This window comes from Bubalus bubalis, chromosome 3 (assembly GCF_019923935.1).
Source record: "Bubalus bubalis isolate 160015118507 breed Murrah chromosome 3, NDDB_SH_1, whole genome shotgun sequence".
Classification (NCBI taxonomy): domain Eukaryota; kingdom Metazoa; phylum Chordata; class Mammalia; order Artiodactyla; family Bovidae; genus Bubalus; species Bubalus bubalis.
The window spans coordinates 75,465,427-75,486,023 of record NC_059159.1 but is presented as its reverse complement, the minus strand read 5'-3'; the positions used below and the strand labels follow the sequence as shown (position 1 = coordinate 75,486,023).

General features: G+C 39.4%; 1 long non-coding RNA gene across 1 annotated transcript; it reads right to left on the bottom strand.

The window, feature by feature from the left end:
• Positions 1–253: 253 nt before the first annotated feature.
• On the bottom strand, positions 254–1,114 carry LOC123332757. Its single transcript, XR_006549764.2, has 2 exons — positions 639–1,114; positions 254–326 (listed from the first exon to the last, which is right to left on the bottom strand). It is a non-coding gene; the product is annotated as an uncharacterized LOC123332757 (long non-coding RNA).
• Between the last annotated feature and the right edge of the window lie 19,483 nt (positions 1,115–20,597).

The window sequence follows — 20,597 nt, the reverse complement described above, 5'->3', positions numbered from 1 at the left end:
AAATGGACCAAGTATTTAGAAAAAATTAAAACAGAAAAGTTACCTATGATTCTGAGAATTTTCAGGTAATCAACAGAAATCAAGACCCAGGATATAGGAGTACAGCATGAAGGGAAACCATGCACTATAATGTTCCTCCAGTAAAAAAGAAAAAATCTACCTTACAAGATCAGTCTCACAATGCTCTCCCTTCCAGAATACTTCAGCTGTTTCATGGTTCTGTTTTGTATTTTCATTTATCAACTATCTATTCTTTTGTAGAGAATTAAATGGTATCTTTAGGAAATGGTATTCCCTTCTGTCCCATAATTGACTATGAAGAAAACCTGTGAGTAAAATAAAAAATAATTTACACACTCTGCAATTTATAAGTAACACCAAATGAAGTTGTGCTAGGTTGTCATTTTTGGACAATTTTTTCTCCCTCTAAACATTCTCCCAGGGTAATTTTATTCATTCTACATGGGCAATTATATCTGCATATTGATGAAACGCAAATCTTTTTTTTTTTACTTCTCTCTTATCATACCTCTCAGACCCTGTATCAGAGTACCTATATAATTTTTCGCAAGGACAGTTAACGGGCATCTTGATTTCAAATCTGTCCAAAATTAAACTAGTCAGTTTTCTCCACATACCTGATTATTCCTGATGATGAATCTAGCATTTAGAAAGGCCAGTCAGGATCCTGCTGACTCCATTAACCAGGGTCATCTGCTAGCCATGCTGTTCAGGGACTGCTCCTAGCCAAAGAGATCTTCCACGTTCACCCCCTTCCTGGACTCAGCCTGCAGACATACAAAGGCCAGACTCTCTCACTCCAGCCCAGGACAACTCTAAATGTGCAACTCTGTTATTCTAACTCATTTCTTGATGTTGCACCGCAGCCTAATTTTGTGCTGCGCTCCATTGCCTTTTTTCTCTTACCCCACAGGTATTGTTTAATCTCCAGAGCATTCCCTAATTATGTTCCTGAACATTCCTTGCTATTGCAGAGCCAGCTTCCTGAGAAAGCCAGTCTACAATCCAACTACAATTCAGGTGTAGACAATTTTAACTCCAAATTCAGTCTCATCACCTTTCTTCTCTCACCTGGATCTCTACCTTGCCTTGCTTCCCCACCCCTCTGCAATCAATGCTCCTTTCATCAGACAAAAAGGACCTCATGTACACCTGAAAATAATGCAACATTATAAATCAGCTATACGTCTATAAACTTGTTTAAAAAGGACCTTCAAAAATGTTTATCTAATGACGTTAGCTCCCTTAAATCTCATTTACAGCTTCCCCCTGCATGTAAGACAATATCCATTCTCCCACTTGGCTTTTCAAAATCTAGTCCTCGATTAAAATTTAAGGCTATTCTGAATCTTCTCCTTACACCACAGACCCTCATCCCCTCCTTTCAATTCACTGCCATGTTACAGATATTATACATTTATTTAGCTCGTTTATAAAGTGATATAGAAACATAAATAATATAGGATAACTTATAAGGACTTTGACTCACGAGGCTGTCAGATATGGGATTCACATCTAACTGAACAATTGAATGCACATCTTCTTTACCTCTATTCCAGGCTATGTTTCCAAAATGTGAATAGTAAAAGCTGCTTCAAAGAGTCATCAATAGTTAGACCTAGTTAGAAAGTACAGTGACTTCCCTGGAAGTCAAGTGGTTAAGACTTTACTTTCCAATGCAGGGAGTATGGGTTTGAGATGCATAGATGACTCGAACTAAATGCCTCACAGTTAAAAAACCAAAATATAAAACAGAAGCAATATTGTAACAAACTGAATAAAGACTTAAAAATGGTCTATGTAAAAAAAAATTTTTTTTTAAGTACAAAGATTAGATCTAAGGCCAGTTCCGTTCTCAGCAAACTGCCCAGCATAAATTCAATAATAGAAGTATGTTCAATTCATCATCATCTCCTAGCACTGACAGTCCCAACTCAGAAAGGCTCCCACCTTTTGATTGCTAGATTCTCATCATCTGTTTAACCTCAACTCAGGTTATATGGCACTTCTCTGGGAACACTTTCTTGGCACACTTAGGTTAGTTATACGTAGTATGTGGTCACATTTTTTACATTATAGTTTCCTTATATCAACATTTACATTTTCTCATTAATCTTAATTAGATAATAAACCACATTTTCTTTGTTTTGTATATAAAGGCCTAGCGTAGTACCTGCTATGAAGATGACGCTGGATACATATGTCAGTGACTCCCTAAGACAATACATTATTTTATTCCTTGTACATTTTCATTTCAAATGTCTTTCTGAATTAGAATCCAATAACATTTTGAATATTTTGATATGAACATCAGTTAATGGTATAATTTCTTAGCAGGAAATGATACAAAAATAACATTCACAATATGTAACAAATGCTTTTCATTATAAAATAGCAATGCTAGTTTTTAAACTGAAAATAAAATGCAAATTGAAGAATCACAGGTACAAAGAACACATATCAGTTGAGTTAGATAAGTGGAGAAGTCCTTTCTAATCTAGATTACTACTGTGACCATGGTTCTCTGCTGGGGGTGGTGGAGGCTGCTCAGCCAGGGGACGCTTTACAATGTCTGGAGCTATTTTTGATTCTCATAACTTTAGGGAAAGCAGGTGCTACTGGCATCTAGAGGGAGAGGCCAGGAATACTGCTTAAGGAACAGTCTATGATGTGTAGGACAGCTCCTTACCTGGCCCGAAATACCAATAGTATTAAACTGAGTAACTGCACAATTGTAAAGAAGACAGCATTTTAAGAAAGACCAGATACACATTTAAAATGTCCAGAGTATGTTTTAAAGTGACAGACTTTAGAATGAGATATTTTTAGAAACAAAGATGATGACCCTTTTTCAAAGTGGTTGGAATAAAGGATGTATACCTTGATTAAGGACATTGCTTATGGATTTTGGAAAAGGTCTGACAGCTAATTTTAAAATTAAATGTAAAAGTTAACGTGTATGCATGTATTTCAAAGAAAAAAAGAAAGGAAAGAGATCAGATAAAATTATTAAATTATAATAGTTGACAAGGCAAGTGAGTAAATGTGGTCATATTACATATTGCATATTACTATCCTCACAAGACGCACTTCTGTGAACCAGGTCTTTTCCAGCCTTAGACTCGAAGATTAAGTCAAACTGTTGCCACTACATCATCTCAGAGAAAGTCCTCCAAAGTAATACAACTATATGACGCTTTTCCCAATTATAAAAGAAATTTTAAAATGTACAGAGGTGGGCTAATTTTAGTTTTTAGAAAACTCGAATAAAAATGGCTATCACCAAATGGAACCAGTGGCTGTGTAGGTGGACAGCTGACATCAAATCCTGTATTAGGTACCAGAAGCACTGATTCAGGAGTGGAATGCTATCCCCACTCATCCTAATGAATAATTCACATAAAGCTCTTCTCTAATTCTTGACAGCTAACATGGTTTAGCTAGGTCCGAATGAAATGGAGAGTTAATGAAAGGGTAGAGCTATGTAATAACTGAGCTAAACAAGAATTTCACTATCAAAGCTAAGCTGAAATTTGAAGAAATCAGGAGAAATAAACACACACACACACACACACACACATATATAAAACCATGAACTTTCAGATTTTCAAGCTGGATTTAGAAAAGGCAGAGGAACCAGAGATTAAATTGCTAACATCTGTTAGATCATTGAAAAAGCAAGAGAGTTCCAGAAAAATATCTCTTCTGTTTTATTGACTAAGCCAAAGCCTTTGACTGTGTGGATAACAACAAACTGTGGAAAATTCTTAAAGAGATGGGAATACCAGATCACATGACCTGCCTTCTGAGAAATCTATATGCAGGTCAAGAAGCAACAGTTAGAACTGGATATAGAACAACAGACGGGTTCCAAATTGGGAAAGGAGTATGTCAAAGCTGTATATTGTCACCCTGCTTATTTAACTTACATGCAGAGTACATCAAGTGAAATGCAGGGCTGGATGAAGCACAAGCTGGAATCAAGATTGGCAGGAGAAATATCAATAATCACATATATTCAGATGACACCATCCTTATGGCAGAAATTGAAAAACTAAAGAGCCTCTGGATGAAAGTGAAAGAAGAGAGTGAAAAAGTTGGCTTAAATCTCAACATTCAGAAAACTGAGATCATGTCATCCAGTCCCATCACTTCATGGCAAATAGATGAGGAAACAGTGGAAACAGTGAGACTTTAGTTTTCTGGGCTCCAAAATCACTGCAGATGGTAACTGCAGGCATGAAATTAAAAGATGCTTGCTCCTTGCAAGACAAGTTATGACCAACCTAGACAGCATATTAAAAAGCAGAGGCATTACTTTGCCAACAAAGGTTCATCTAGTCAAACCTATGGTTTTTCCAATAGTCATGTATGGATGTGAGAGTTGGACTATAAGGAAAGCTGAGCACTGAAGAAGTGATGCTTTTGAACTATGGTGTTGGAGAAAACTCTTGAGAGTCCCTTGGACTGCAAAGAGATCAAACTAGTCCATCCTAAAGGAAATCAGTCCTGAATATTCATTGGAAGGACTGATACTGAAGCTGAAGTTCCAATACTTTGGCCACCTGATGTGAAGTCTGACTCATTGGGAAAGACCCTGATGCTGGAAAAGATTTAAGGCGGGAGAAGAAGGGGACGACAGAGGATGAGATGGTTGGATGGCATCACCAGCTCGATGGATATGAATTTGAGTAAGCTCCAGGAGTTGGTGATGGACAGGGAAGCCTGGTGTGCTGCAGTCCATGGGGTCTCAAAGAGTCTGACACGACTGAGTGACTGATATACATATCACACCTACCGCTTATTTGTTAGCAAATTATCATATATATATGCATATTTCAGCATTCAGGTTACTTAAGGTCTTTAAATATTTGTTTCCTCAAGCATGAAATATGGAATGGATATCAATATATTTCACAACTGTTGGTATTTTTCTTCAAAAATGTGCAAAATCTTAGTGTTCCTAATGATGTAGATATCCAACAAAAATTAAAACTTAGTTACACCACCCAGTGGAATATTCTCACATGCTGAAAACGAAAGGCTGATACGTTAGCTTATTGTATTTAACCATTATGCTTTCATGAATTATAAACAATGTCCCCTCATCAATCAGGAGAAAAATCTAAGTATCTAGTTTAAAAGCAAGGAAGTGGATGAAAGTGGATAGTTTTTAGTGAGATGCATGGAAGTTTGTTGTCACATCCTTCAGCAGAACTAATCCATCCAGTTCACTTTACTTTTTTTCTCACATGTCTGAATGTCTCAAGACTCTTATGCTGTCTTAGTCCATTTGGCATGCTATTACAAAATACCACAGATCAGCTGGTTAACAAACAGCAGACAGTTATTTCTCAAAGTTCTGAATTCTAAAAGTCTAAGATCAAGGCATCACAGATTCAGTGTCTAATGAAGGCCCACTCTCTGGTTCATAGATAGTGCCATCTTGCTGTGGCCTTACACAAGGGAAGAGGGCTAGAGATCTCTCACAGTTTTCTTCTGAAGGGCGCTAATCCCATTAATGGGCTTCCTGGGTGTCTCCAAGGCAAAGAATAGTCCTCTCAATGCAGGTGATATGGGTTCTATCCCTATTCAGAATGATCCCCTGGAGAAGAAAACGGCAGCCCACTCCAAGTTTCTTGCTTGTGAAATTATATGGACAGAGGATTCTGGCAGGCTACAGTCCATAGGATGTAGATTAATTTCAGATGACTTAGTGACTTAGTGACTAAACAACAACAATCCCATTAATGACTCTACCCTCATGACTCCCAAAAGTTCCACCTCCTAATACTATCACCCATAAGAGAGAGGATTTTAACACACTATTTGAGAGGTGGGGAACAAAAGCATCCACGCCATAACATATGTATATAATCTAAGTAGAAACTTTCTAATAAAATAATGACAATAAAGATCATTGCCTCCATGTTCCTTGTTGTTCAGTGGCTCAGTCATATCCGACTCTTTGCAACCCCATGGACTGCAGCATGCCAGGCTTCCCTGTCCACTATCTCCTGGAGTTTGCTCAAATTCATGTCCATTGAGTCAATGATGCCATTCAACCATCTCATTCTCTGAGGTCCCCTTCTCCTCCTGCCCTCAATCTTTCTCAGCATCAGCATCTTTTCCAATAGGTTGGCTGTTCGCATCAGGTGGCCAAAGTATTGGAGATTGGAGTTTCAGCTCCAATATTCCAATGAATATTTAGGACTGACTTCTTTTAGGATTGACTGGTTTGATCTCTTTGCAGTCCAAGGGACTCTCAAGAGTCTTTTCCAGCACCACAGTTCAAAAGCATCAATTCTTCAGCCCTAAGCCATCTTTATGGTCCAACTCTCACATCTGTACATGACTACTGGAAAAACCATAGCTTTGACTAGATGGACCTTTGTCAGCTAAGTGATGGGTCTGCTTTTTAAAATGCTGTCTAGGTTGGCCATAGCTTGTCCTCCAAGGAGCAAGCATCTTTTAATTTCGTGGCTGCAGTCACAATCCACAGTGATTTTAGAGCCCCAAAAAATAAAGTCTGTCACTGTTTCCATTGTTTCCCCATCTATTTGCCATGAAGTGATGGGACCGCATGCCATGATCTTCGTTTTTTTGAATGTTGAGTTTTAAGCCAGCTTTTTCACTCTCTTCTTTCATCTTCCTTAAGAGGTTCTTTAGCTTCTCTTCACTTTCTGCCATTAGGGTGGTGTCTTCTGCATATCTGAGGTTATTGATATTTCTCCTGGCAATCGTGATTCCAGCTTGTGATTCATCCAGCCAGGCATTTCCCATGATGTATTCTGCAGAGAATTTAATTAAGCTGGGTGACAGTGCACAGCTCTGACACACTGCGTTCCCAATTTTGAACCAGCCCATTGTTCCATGTCTGGTTCTAACTGTTGCTTCTTGACCTGTATACAGATTTCTCAGGAGGCAGGTAGGGTGGTCTGGTATTCCCGTCTCTTTAAGAATTTTCCATGGTTTGTTGTGATCCATACAGTCCAAGGCTTTAGTATAGTCCATAAGGCACAAGTAGATATTTTACTGAAGTTCTCTTGCTTTTCCTAGGATCCTATGGATGTTGCCAATTTGATCTCTGGTTCCTTGTCTTTTCTAAATCCAGCTTGTCCTTTTTAAAATTCTCAGTTCATGTACTGATGAAGCCTAGCTTGAAGGATTTTTCTATTTTACTTCAGAAGGATTCAACTGAGAAAGCGATTGACTTTAAGGCAGCAATCAGAATCAAAATGTTGTGGCACCTCTGTCCCATGAACATTTTCAGAGTGTCCTGATCTAGTGTTGCTGTTGTATGTTCTTCCCACCATAATTTTATACCCCAGTTGACTGCCACTTTTCAGGCTGCACATACCACCAACTCCCTAGGTACCACCACCACTGTGGGAAAACTTTGTTACTTTTCACTAGATCCTATAGCTCTTGAAAGACACAAATATTTTTGCCAAGTACCATTACTGTTTCTCCCTCAATTCAGCTCATTCACTTTTCTTCTTGTTTATTCTTGGTAATGTTTCTTCCTTAAGCAACACCATCTTCCACAGTTCCCTCTGCCAAGTACTTTCCTGATATACACCTGCTTGTCCTTAAGCTTCCACCAATGCTGCTGCTGCTGCTAAGTCGCTTCAGTCGTGTCCGACTCTGTGCAACCCCATAGATGGAAGCCCACCAGGCTCCCCTGTCCCTGGGATTCTCCAGGCAAGAACACTGGAGTGGGTTGCCATTTCCTTCTCCAATGCATGAAAGTGAAAAGTGAAAGTGAAGTCGCTCAGTTGTGTCCGACTCTTAGCAACCCCATGGACTGCAGCCTACCAGGCTCCTCCGTCCATGGGATTTTCCAGGCAAGAGTACTGGAGTGGGGTGCCATTGCCTTCTCCAAAGCTTCCACCAATGACTCCCTGTAAATTTTGCAGTCCTGGGGCTCTGCTGTGTACTGTAGTGAAGTAGGTCTGTCTCACCCAACCACTGTTTTAATTTTGTTTTACTTCCCACTAGGGAGTAACATAATAGAACTCTCTGGTATTCAAAATTAGTGAAACTACGTTTCCTCTATTTTCAAATAAGTCTTTCCAATCCTAGCTGCTTCTCACAACACAGACAAGGGTTCACTGGTAGTTAAACAAGAGGCAAATCACTGTTAGATGTTAAGAGGTGATGTAATTTACATAGTAATATAACATTTGCAAAGGCAAAGCATACTTCTGTTGCCCTCCCATAAACGACTATTTGCCATAAAGGCATAAAAGCATAAAGGCAGGACCTTCCTGCAGAATTTTTCTTTCCTGTGTCTTCAGAAATTAATCACATGAGTCTTATAGTTTTAGTAAAATACCATACTTATTTTTTGAAAAACATTGCAGAAGCTGGTACAAAGAAAGAAAATAGGATATTACCTTGATTCTGACATTTTCAATATTCAAATCCAGAAACTATGTTAAACTTACCTTCTGGCCTCCATCAGGTGACAGAGTCCTATTTTCTTACTGGTCCCAGGAAAGAAACAGAACTAGAAAAATCCTATCTAGCCTTAGTTATTTTGATATCTATCTTCTATTTCTGTGCTAATACCTATTGTCAGTGGGATGAATCAAACAGACAACTAGGCTTTAGAGATTTTACACACCAGTTTGAGGGCTACCAGGATTTAGGCAGGATCTCAATGGTAGTTGGTCTTTCATGTCTTCAATTGTCCTAGTATTAGCAAAAATTATATTTTTTATTTTTTAATATAAATTTATGTATTTTAATTGAAGGCTAATTACTTTACAATATTCTATTGCTTTTGGCATACATTGACATGAATCCTTTATGTCTCCTTTAGAAGCAGAACTTGATCACTGGGTCAGAGTTATAGCTGGCCTCTTCCTTTAGGAAGCATTTTCTTCAGTTTTTTAAGGGCATTTTTTTTTCCAAGTTCAATGTCAATTTCTAAGATCTACTGAAGTTGGAATCTTTTTTGACATTACTAAGGAAATAAGACCTGAACAATCATTGGAAGGACTGATGCTGAAGCTGAAGTTCCAATACTTTGGCCACCTGATGAGAAGAACTGACTCATTAGAAAAGACCACAATGCTGGGAAAGTTTAAAGGCAGGAGGAAAAGGGGATGACAGAGGATGAGATGGTAGGAAGGCATCACCAGTTCGATGGACATGAGTTTGAACAAGCTTCAGGAATTGGTGATGGACAGGGAGGCCTGGCATGCTGTAGTCCGTGGGGTCGCAAAGAATTGGACATGACTGAGCGACTGAGCTGAATTGAACTGATGCCCACTAAACTAAAGATGACTGTTCTAGTGCTGTTTATGTGCCCCTATTTATATAATAGGAAAAAAAAGAGCCTGAGAAAAATTCAATTCAGAACTTTTCAAACTAGATTAGAAGATAGAATTCTTCAGAGTGACTTACCTCTTTAGCAAGCCAATTTGGAAAGATCATGGACTGTTAGCCACTCAGTTGTGTCCAGCTCTTTATGACCCCATGGACTGTAACCCCGCCAGGCTCCTCTGTTCATGTAATTCTCCAAGCAAGAGTACTAGCGTGGGTAGCCATTCCCTTCTCCAGGGGATCCTCCCAAAATAGGGATCAAACCCTGGGTCTCCTGCATTGCAGGCAGATTCTTTACCATCTGAACCACCTGGGAAGCTCCTAGAAAGATCATAGAAGGCCTGAAATGTCCATTCAATTGACATATATAACAGAGAACTATAATTGGGGTGAGATTAACTATATATTTCAATGGAAAACTAAGCTGCAGAATATCATATACTGTTTTTAGCAATCTAGAGAAACCTATACAACCTAAAGAAACATACATTTTTTAAAAACACTTAATTGGCTCATTTCACATCAGGAAGTCAGTATTTGTTGAATTATTAAGAGACGATAACATATTATGATACAGGCCAAGTTTCTGTATAACATGTCTTTACAATGCAAAGTTCACTGCAATGTGTACACTTTTTTTTAGTATAAATTTATTTATTTTAATTGGAGGTTAATTACTTTGCAATATTGTATTGGTTTTGCCATACATCAACATGGGTGTACACGTGTTCCCCATCCTGAACCCTCCTCCCACCTCCCTCCCCATACCATCCCTCTGGGTCATCCCAATGCACCAGCCCCAAGCATCCTGTATCATGCATCAAACCTGGACTGGGGATTCATTTCATATATGATATTATACATGATTCAATGCAATTCTCCCAAATCATCCCACCCTCTCCCTCTCCCACAGAGTCCAAAAGACTGTTCTATACATCTGTGTCTCTTTTGCTATCTTGCATACAGGGTTATCATTAGCATCTTTCTAAATTCCATATATATGCATTACTATACTGTATTGGTGTTTTTCTTTCTGGCTTACTTCACTCTGTATAATAGGCTCCAGTTTCATCCACCTCATTAGAACTGATTCAAATGTATTCCTTTTAATGGCTGAGTAATACTCCATTGTGTATATGTACCACAGCTTTCTTATCCATTCATCTGCTGATGGACATCTAGGTTGCTTCCATGTCCTGCCTATTAGAAACAGTGCTGCGATGAACATTGGGGTACACGTGTCTCTTTCAGTTCTGGTTTCCTCGGTGTGTATGCCCAGCAGTGGGATTGCTGGGTCATAAGGCAGTTCTATTTCCAGTTTTTTAAGGAATCTCCACACTGTTCTCCATAGTGGCTGTACTAGTTTGCATTCCCACCAACAGTGTAAGAGGGGTCCCCTTTCTCCACACCCTCTCCAGCATTTATTGCTTGTAGACTTTTGGATCGCAGCCATTCTGACTGGCGTGAAATGGTACCTCATAGTGGTTTTGATTTGCATTTCTCTGATAATGAGTGATGTTGAGCATCTTTTCATGTGTTTGTTCGCCATCTGGATGTCTTCTTTGGATAAATGTCTGTTTAGTTCTTTGGCCCATTTTTTGATTGGGTCATTTATTTTTCTGGAGTTGAGCTGCAGGAGTCACTTGCATATTTTTGAGATTAGTCCTTTGTCAGTTGCTTCATTTGCTATTATTTTCTCCCATTCTGAAGGCTGTCTTTTCACCTTGCTTATAGTTTCCGTTGTTGTGCAGAAGCTTTTAATTTTAATTAGGTCCCATTTGTTTATTTCCAATATTTTGGAAATAAATTTCCAATGCTTTTATTTCCAATATTCTGGGAGGTGGGTCATAGAGGATCCTGCTGTGATTTATGTTGGAGAGTGTTTTGCCTATGTTCTCCTCTAGGAGTTTATAGTTTCTGGTCTTACATTTAGATCTTTAATCCATTTTGAGTTTATTTTTGTGTATGGTGTTAGAACGTGTTCTAGTTTCATTCTTTTACAAGTGGTTGACCAGTTTTCCCAGCACCACTTGTTAAAGAGATTGTCTTTTCTCCATTTATATTCTTGCCTCCCTTGTCAAAGATAAGGTGTCCATAGGTGCGTGGATTTATCTCTGGGCTTTCTATTTTGTTCCATTGGTCTATATTTCTGTCTTTGTGCCAATACCATACTGTCTTGATGACTGTGGCTTTGTAGTAGAGCCTGAAGTCAGGCAGGTTTATTCCTCCAGTTTCATTCTTCTCTCTCAAGATTGCTTTGGCTATTCAAGAGGTGCACGTTAGTGAAATAAAATGCTTTGCAATCTTAAAAATAATAAGAATTAAGAAACTGGTAGCTTCATATGACAAACACTTTTTAACAGACTGCTAAAAATTCTCATATTTCATTTCACTCTCTTCTTTATTAACCTTTATTCAAATGTTAAAGTCTGGTATGAGAAATAGACCTTAATTGGAACACCCTAACCTTTCTGAAGAATTACACTAATCATATTCTCTTATTGTTCCATTAAGTAAATCATCTTTTCTGATAGTAGTATAATGACATTATCACCTCTTTAAGGCCCCAGGAACAAAATCCACAACTGAAAACTTCCTCTAAACCAAGCAATATAATCCTAAGCTCCAATACGTCTATCCCAGTTCTTCTCTAATACTCTACAAATAACCTTGAATTTGAGATATTAAGCACATTAAAAGCTGTACTTTAAATCAAGTTAAGAATTTTTACTTGATGTTCGTGTGTAACTTTGAGATGGCCTATATTTCATGTGCATGTATCCATTTGAAATTTTTGATAGAGTTCTTAACTTTTATCAAATTATCAAAGCAGTCAAGTAATACAAAACGCTTAAGAATAATTTCCTCAATCATTTCAAGACTGAGGCACGACAATAGTCACTTTGATCAAACATCAGCTGAAGTATTGAAACATAAAACTCAGGACATAAAAAATTTCAAGAAGCATCAGGTTACTCAACATAGCATGGATAATCCCTGTTTAGCAATGATTTCATGACTCCTGGCATCCCAGCTCCTCTGTACTCAGTATAATAACGGTCATGGGACATGAGACTGAATGAGAAAGGATCACCTCAGCTCAGAAGAGCCATAAGCTCAGGAGTTCCTCAGAAAGACATCACCAGCTTCCATTCTCTGCTGCAGCTCTATCACAACAACCCTGCTTACTCAATACTTGACAAATAATATCTACAATAAGGCAAGTCTGCCTAATTCGCTATCTAGTCTTTAGTCAGTTTCTCATTTATCTTGAAATCCATGTATTCTCATAAACTGTGAGAGATAACTGCAAGGAGAAGTCACAAAATTTTTGACCCATTTGCCAAGAGAACAGAAGGAAAAAGATCTTGAAAGACTCACGTTGCCTTGTTTGCAATAAACTCTAGCATTGACTTCCAGCTAAGGAGAGCACTAACCCTACCAAGGAAGAGGGACCACTTTTGCATTCTTAGAGATATCACTGGTTCTGGAGATTGAATATGTTCAGGTGCATAAACCCAGATAACCTTGCCTCCTTAAAGAGTTCCTTTCAGTTTCAAAAACCAACACATGGAGGAAACTACTAGATTTGTTTCCTTTTTTTTTTTTTTTTTCTTATTAATATAATTTATTTTATTTTATTTTTAAACTTTATATAACTGTATTAGTTTTGTCAAATATCAAAATGAATCCGCCACAGGTATACATGTGTTCCCCATCCTGAACCCCCCTCCCTCCTCCCTCCCCATACCATCCCTCTGGGTCGTCCCAGTGCACCAGCCCCAAGCATCCAGTATCGTGCATCGAACCTGGAAGTACAGCATTCATTTTACCATGAATAAAAAGGGTGAGCTCTCACACTGCTACCTTGGGATAGTGTCTATTCATGTTCAAACCAACAACCATCCGTTATTGGATCCTCTTTGTCAGAAGCTGGTGGCACAGCTTCTGACAGCTTATAAAATTCCACCTTCCTGTCCCATTTTCCTGTGGGATCATATTCACAAGTTGTGAACAAGTGGAAACAAGTGGAGTTTCCCACTATGCAGACTCCAAGCTAGAGATTTGGGTACAGTGAGTTTGCTGGAGTGGGCTCTCAAGGAGAAATGGGAAAAAAAAAAAATATGATGGAGGAGAGAAAATAGACTGCAGTGATGTCATACAAGGCTTCTTGCATTCCCACAAGAAGCTATGAAGCCAGAATGACCCATAGAGATGTCCCACACTAAGTCATGGAGTCAGTTAGTATACTCTCACAATAACCAGTCAGATTTCAGGCTACCTCTGGGAAGGGGGCATGACCCAAGAAAGGTGGCTCACTTACATTGAAGACAATTCGCAGAGAACTGGTAGATGGGACTGCATTGTGATCTCAATGCCTGCGCCTCCTTAAATTTCATTTGGTTGAAATCCTAACCCCTAAAACTGGTATTATTAGGAGGTAGGGCTTTTGGGAAGTGCCTAGGTTATAAGTGTGAGGTCCTCATGATTGGGATCAGTGCCCTTAAAAAAGAGATCCCAGAGAGCGAGCTTATCCCTTGCACCCTGTGAGGACACAGTATCATCTATGAATCCAGAAGTGAGCTCTCACTAGCCACCACACTGAATGTTCTGGTGCCACAACTTTGAATGTTCCAGCCTTGAGAAATGTAAGAAGTAAAGATCTGTTTTTAGAATCCACTAGCCTTGTACTAATTTTGTTATATTAATAGCAGCCCTAAAAGACTAAGAATTCACTCTGCAGAATTCCAACCACCAGTGGAATAATCCCTTCAGTTCTGATGAGGTGCAACGCATATGAAAATGATTAGATTAAACTGAATCTAAGTTAAGGAAAGTTGTCAGTGATCACAGGTTTACTTGTTCAGTTATTTGATGGTTGACAAAATCAGATCTAAGGGTCCCTTTATTTCTCTATGGTTAGAAGAATGAAACTATTTACTCAAGAAAATTAACAAGTTCTTTAAACTTGTACATTGCTGTATGTCCATTATATTTCAACAAAACTGGAAGAAAAAAAATACAAAATAATAAAGAAATGTAGCAAGTTGTTCAGCTAGTAAGAAGGCGAACTAGCATATATGTGAAAAATAAATGAAAACAAATAAAAACAAAGTGGTTATTAAGATCCTGGTTAGAGAGTACATGCTCGTGCTTTGGGCATTATAAAATTTGAGGGCTCAGCTAACTAACAGTTAAATTACATCACCTTTATAAATATTCAAGTGGACTGTTTCCACTTTTTTCCCTCCTATTCCTCTACCCCAGGGCAAGTGGGAGGGATGAGGGCAGTGAGTAGATGAGGGCCGCTTCAGGGAGGGTGCAAGGAGGGGAAAAGACACACCAGAAGGGGAGGAGCAATTCTGAATTTGAATTTTGGAAGACAAAGGTGACAGAGAATGCACTAATGATGAAAGGGGAGGGGTTAGGTTTGGACACTCCCATGAAGTTCAGGGGTTAGTGTCAGCTCATCAACTTTATACCTGCAAGGCCAGTATGACACTGGATGAGAAAGGTATCAGAGAGAATTCAAATGGACACTTGTTCTGAATTTCTTGCTATAACTTTTTAAAAAATTAAACTTTATTTTCTAGAACAATTTTAGATTTATAGGAAGATGGTGAAAATAATGAAGGGAATTCCTTTATACCCCACATCTATTTTCCCCTATTATCATCATCTTACATTACTCAGGTAACTTTGTTACAATTAATCAATCAATACTGACACATTATTATCTAATTATATACATTATATTCTATTATTATTCACATTGTCTTAGATTGGCCTAATGTGTTCTTTCTCTTCCCAGATCCCAAGTAAAGTACCACTTTCCACTGAGTTGTCCCTTAGGCTCCTCTCCGCTATCTCAGTTTCTCATGCTTTCCTTGTTTTTGACAACCCTGACAGTTTTGAGGAGCACAGATATTTTGAATAATGTCTCTACTGATATTTTTCTGTTGTTTTTCTCATTATTAGAATGGGGTTCTGGGATTTGGGGAGAAAGACCCCAGAGGAAAAGTACAATTCTCATCACATCATATCAAGAATAAATAATAACGTGACTTATCACTGCTGATATTAGCCCTGATCATCAATCTGAGGTAGTGTTTTTCAAATTTCTATGCGATCAAGCAACCCTTCACCCATCCCTTCTTCTATACCGTGTTCTTTGGAAGTCACTGTGCACAGCCCACACTTACAGCGTGGGCAGCAATACTCAACCTCTTCATCGGCAGTGCCTATGTAAATTATCTTTAATTCTTCTGCATGGCAATATTATCTCTTTTCTACATTTATTCATATATTCATTCATTTACTTATTTATTTGTAGCAGCATGGACTTACAGGTAAATATTTTATACTTTTGGTTACAACCTAGTACTTCTTTATTCTTTTTGTTGCTCAAATTATTACTGCTTTAGCCATTGGGAGCGCTTCCTGTTGGTTCCTGTTCCATTGGCATATGCTCCTTTCTGTGTTTTTGCTTTGTTTTCAGCAAATCCTTACTTTCTGGACTAGATGATTCTGCTGGTTAATCTCATATATTTCTTGCCTCAGTCCTAGAATCAGCCATGTATCCTAGGAATTCCAAAGCATTTGACTGGAAAATGGTATCAGAAACCAAAATCTAGATGCGAGGCATGTTCATAGCAACTGAACTGTCATTTGTTAGGTCATTTCAGCTGACAGAACAAAGAAATATATGTATGTACACTAAATTGGGTAGATATATAAATATAACCATCAGTACTGTATCTTAATCTAAACAGTTCTATGAGATCTCTGATTCTAATCCATTGCCACATGGATCATTTTAGCTTCCTTTGTTTATCTCCAAAAATCTCACTTCAAACGTTAGAAAACTGGTACTTCATTGTCGTTGAGTAATCCAGTCATGCCTGACTATTTGCAACCCCATGGATTTTTGCACGCCAGGTGTCTGTTTCCCTTACAACCTATGGAGTTTGCCAAGATTCATGTCCATTGCATTATTGATGCCATCCAGCCACCTCATCCTCTGATGTCCTCTTCTCTTCTGCTCTCAGTCTTTCCCAGCATCAGGGACTTTCCCAATGAGTAAGCTCTTCAGATCAGATGACCAAAATACTGGAACTTCAGCTTCAGCATCAGTACTTCAGCAAGTATTCAGGGTTGATTTCCCTTAGGATTGACTGGTTTGATCTCCTTGCTATCCAAGGGACTCTCAGGAGTCATCCAGCTCCATATGTCAAAGGCATCAATTCTTGAGTGTTCCGCCTTCTTTACTGTCCAGCTCTCACAATGGAGCATGACACTGGGAAGACCATAGCCTTGACTATACAGACCTTTGTTGGTAGAGTAATGTCTCTGATTTTCAATGCTCTGTCTAGTTTTGACATGGCTTTCTGTCCAAGAAGCAAACCTCTTCTGATTTCATGGCTGCAGTCACCATGTGAAGTGATTTTAGAGTCCAATAAAAGCCAAAATCTGTCACTATTTCTACCTTTCCACTCTCTATTTGCAATGAATTCATGAGGCCAAATTCAGATTTAAATTGAAGAAAGTAGGGAAAACCACTAGACCTTTAAGATATGACCTAAATCAAATCCCTTATGATTATACAGTTCAGTTCAGTTCAGTTCAGTTGCTCAGTCATGTCTGACTCTTTGCACTCCCATGAAATGCAGCACGCCAGGCCTCCCTGTCCATCACCAACTCCCAGAGTTTATCCAAACCCATGTCTATTGAGTCGGTGATGCCATCTAACCATCTCATCCTCTGTTGTCCCCTTCCTTCTGCCTTCAATCTTTCCAAACATCAGGGTTTTTTCACATGAGTCAGCTCTTCACATCAGGTGGCTAAAGTACTACAGTTTCAGCTTCAACATCAGTCATTCCGATGAACACCCAGGACTGATCTCCTTTAGGATGGACTGGTTGGACCTCCTTGCAGTTCAAAGGACTCTCAAGAGTCTTCTCCAATACAAAACATCAATTCTTCGGCACTCAGCTTTCTTTATAGTCCAACTCTCACATCCATACATAACCACGGGAAAAACCATAGCCTTGACTAGATGGACCTTTGTTGGCAAAGTAATGTCTCTGCTTTTTTATATGCTGTCTAGGTTGGTCATGGAGAAGGCAATGGCAACCCACTCCAGTACTCTTGCCTTGAAACTCCCATGGACAGAGGAGCCTGGTAGGCTGCAGTCCATGGGGTCGCGAAGAGTCTGACAGGACTGAGCGACTTCACTTTCACTTTTCACCTTCATGCATTGGAGAAGGAAATGGAAACCCACTCCAGTCTTCTTGCCTGCAGAATCCCAGGGATGGGGGAGCCTGGTGGGCTGCCGTCTATGGGGTCGCACAAAGTCGGACACGACTGAAACGACTTAGCAGCAGCAGCAGGTTGGTCATAACTTTCCTTCCAAGGAGTAAGCATCTTTTAATTTCATGGCTGCAATCACCACCTGCAGTGATATAGACAGTGGAAGGGACAAATAGATTCAAGGGATTAGATCTGATAGAGTCTGAAGAACTATGGACCGAGGTTCGTAACATTGTACAGGAGGCAGTGATCAAGACCATTCCCAAGAAAAAGAAATGCAAAAAGGCAAAATGGTTGTCTGAGCAGGCCATTCAAATAGCTGAGAAAAGAAGGAAAGCTAAAGGCAAAGGAGAAAAGGAAAGATATACCCATCTGAATGTGAGGTTCCAAAAAATAGCAAGGAGAGATAAGAAAGCCTTCCTCAGTGATCAATGCAAAGAAATAGAGGAAAACAATAGAATGGGAAAGACTAGAGACCTCTTCAAGAAAATTAGAAATACCAAGGGAACATTTCATGCAAAGACGGGCTTGATAAAGGACAGAAATTGTATGGACCTAACAGAAGCAGAAGATATTAAGAAGAGGTGGCAACAATACACAGAAGAAATATACAAAAAAAATCTTCATGACCCAGATAACAACGATGGTGTGATCACCCACCTAGAGCCAGACATCCTGCAATGTGAAGTCAAGTGGGCCTTAGGAAGCATCAGAACAAACAGGCTAGTGGAGGGGATGGAATTCCAGTTGAGCTATTTCAAATCCTAAAAGATTATGCTGTGAAAGTGCTACACTCAACATGCCAGCAAATTTGGAAAACTCATCAGTGACCACAGGACTGGAAAAGGTTAGTTTTCATTCCAATTCCAAAGAAAGGCAATGCTGAAGAATGTTCAAACTACCGCACAATTGCAGTCATCTTACACACTAGCAAAGTAATGCTCAGAATCCTCCAAGCCAGGTTTCAACCGTATGTGAACCATGAACTTCCAGATTTTCAAGCTGGATTTAGATAAGGCGGAAGCACCAGAAATCTAATTTCCAACATCCGTTGGATCATAGAAAAAGCAAGAGAGTTCCAGGAAAACATCTATTTCTGCTTTATTCACTACGTCAAAGCCTTTGACTGTGTGTATAACAACAAACTGTGGAAAATTCTTAAAGACTTGGGAATACCAGAATACCTTACCTGCATCCTGAGCAAGGTGTACGCAAGTCAAGAAGCAGCAATTAGAACTGGACATAGAACAACAGACTGGTTCCACACCAGGTAAGTACGTCAAGGCTCTATATTGTCACCCTGCTTATTTAACTTACATGCAGAGTACATCATGTGAAATGCCAGGTTGGATGAAGCACAAGTTGGAATCAAGATTCCCAGGATGAGATCATCCTTATGGCAGAAAGCGAAGAAGAATGAAAGAGCCTCTTGATGAAAGTGAAAGAGGAGACTGAAAAAGCTGGATTAAAACTCAACATTCAGAAAATGAAGATCATGGTATCTGGTCCCATCACTTCATGGCAAATAGATGGGGAAACACTGGAAACATTGACAGACTTTAGTTTTGGGGGCTCCAAAATCACTGCAGATGGTGACTGCAGCCATGAAATTAAAAGACACTTGCTCCTTGGAAGAAAAGCTATGACCACCCTGCTGCTGCTGCTGCTGCTAAGTCGCTTCAGTCGTGTCCGACTCTGTGTGACCCCAGAGATGGCAGCCCACCCGTCCCTGTGATTCTCCAGGCCAGAACACTGAAGTAGGTTGCCATTTCCTTCTCCAATGCATGAAAGTGAAAAGTGAAAGTGAAGTTGCGCAGTCGTGTCCAACTCTTAGCAACCCCATGGACTGCAGCCTACCAGGCTCCTCCGTCCATGGGATTTTCCAGGCAGGAGTATTGGAGTGCCATTGCCTAGACAGCATATTAAAAAGCAGAGACATTACTTTGCCAGCAAAGGTAGTAGTCGTGTATGGATGTGAGAGTTAGACTATAAAAAAAAGCTGAGCACTGAAGAATTGCTGCTTTTGAACTGTGGTGTTGGAGAAGAATCTTGAGAAAGTCCCTTGGATGGCAAGGATAGAAAACCAGTCTATCCTAAAGGAAATCACTCCTGAATATTCATTGGAAGGACTGATGCTGAAGCTGTAGTTCCAATACTTTGGATACCTAATGCGAAGAACTGACTCATTAGAAAAGATCCTGATGCTGGGAAAGATTGAACGCAGGAGGAGAAGGGGACGACAAAGGATGAGATGGTTGGATGGCATCACCAGTTCGATATACATGAGTTTGATTAAGTGCTGGGAGTTGGTGATGGAAAGGGAAGCCTGGCATGCTGCAGTCCATGGGGTCACAAAGAGTCAGACATGCCTGAGTGACTGGACTGAACTGAATGGGACCATATGCCATGATCTTAGTTTTGTTTTGTTTTTTAAATATTTAGTTTAAGCTGGCTCTTTCACTTTCCTCTTTCACCCACATTAAGAGGCTCTTTAGTTCCTCTTCATTTTCTGCCATTAGAGTAGTATCATCCACATATATGAGGTTGTCCATGTTTCTCCCACCTATCTTGATTCTAGCATGTAACTCATCCAGCTTGCATTTCTCATGATGTGCTCAGCATATAGATTAAACAAACAGGGTGACATCAGACAGTGCTTTCATATCCCTCTCTCAATCTTGAACCAATTAGCTGTTCCACACAGGGTTCTAGTTGTTGCTTCTTGACCCCCATACAAGATTCTCAGGAGACAGGGAAGATGATCTGATATCCCCATCTCTTTAAGAGCTTTCCACAGTTTACATGATCCACACAGGCAAAGGCTTTGGCATAGTTGATGAAACAGAGGTAGTAGATTTTTTTCTGGAATTCCCTAGCTTTCTCTATGATCCTGTGAATGTTGGCAATTTGATCTCTGGTTCCTCTTCCTTCTC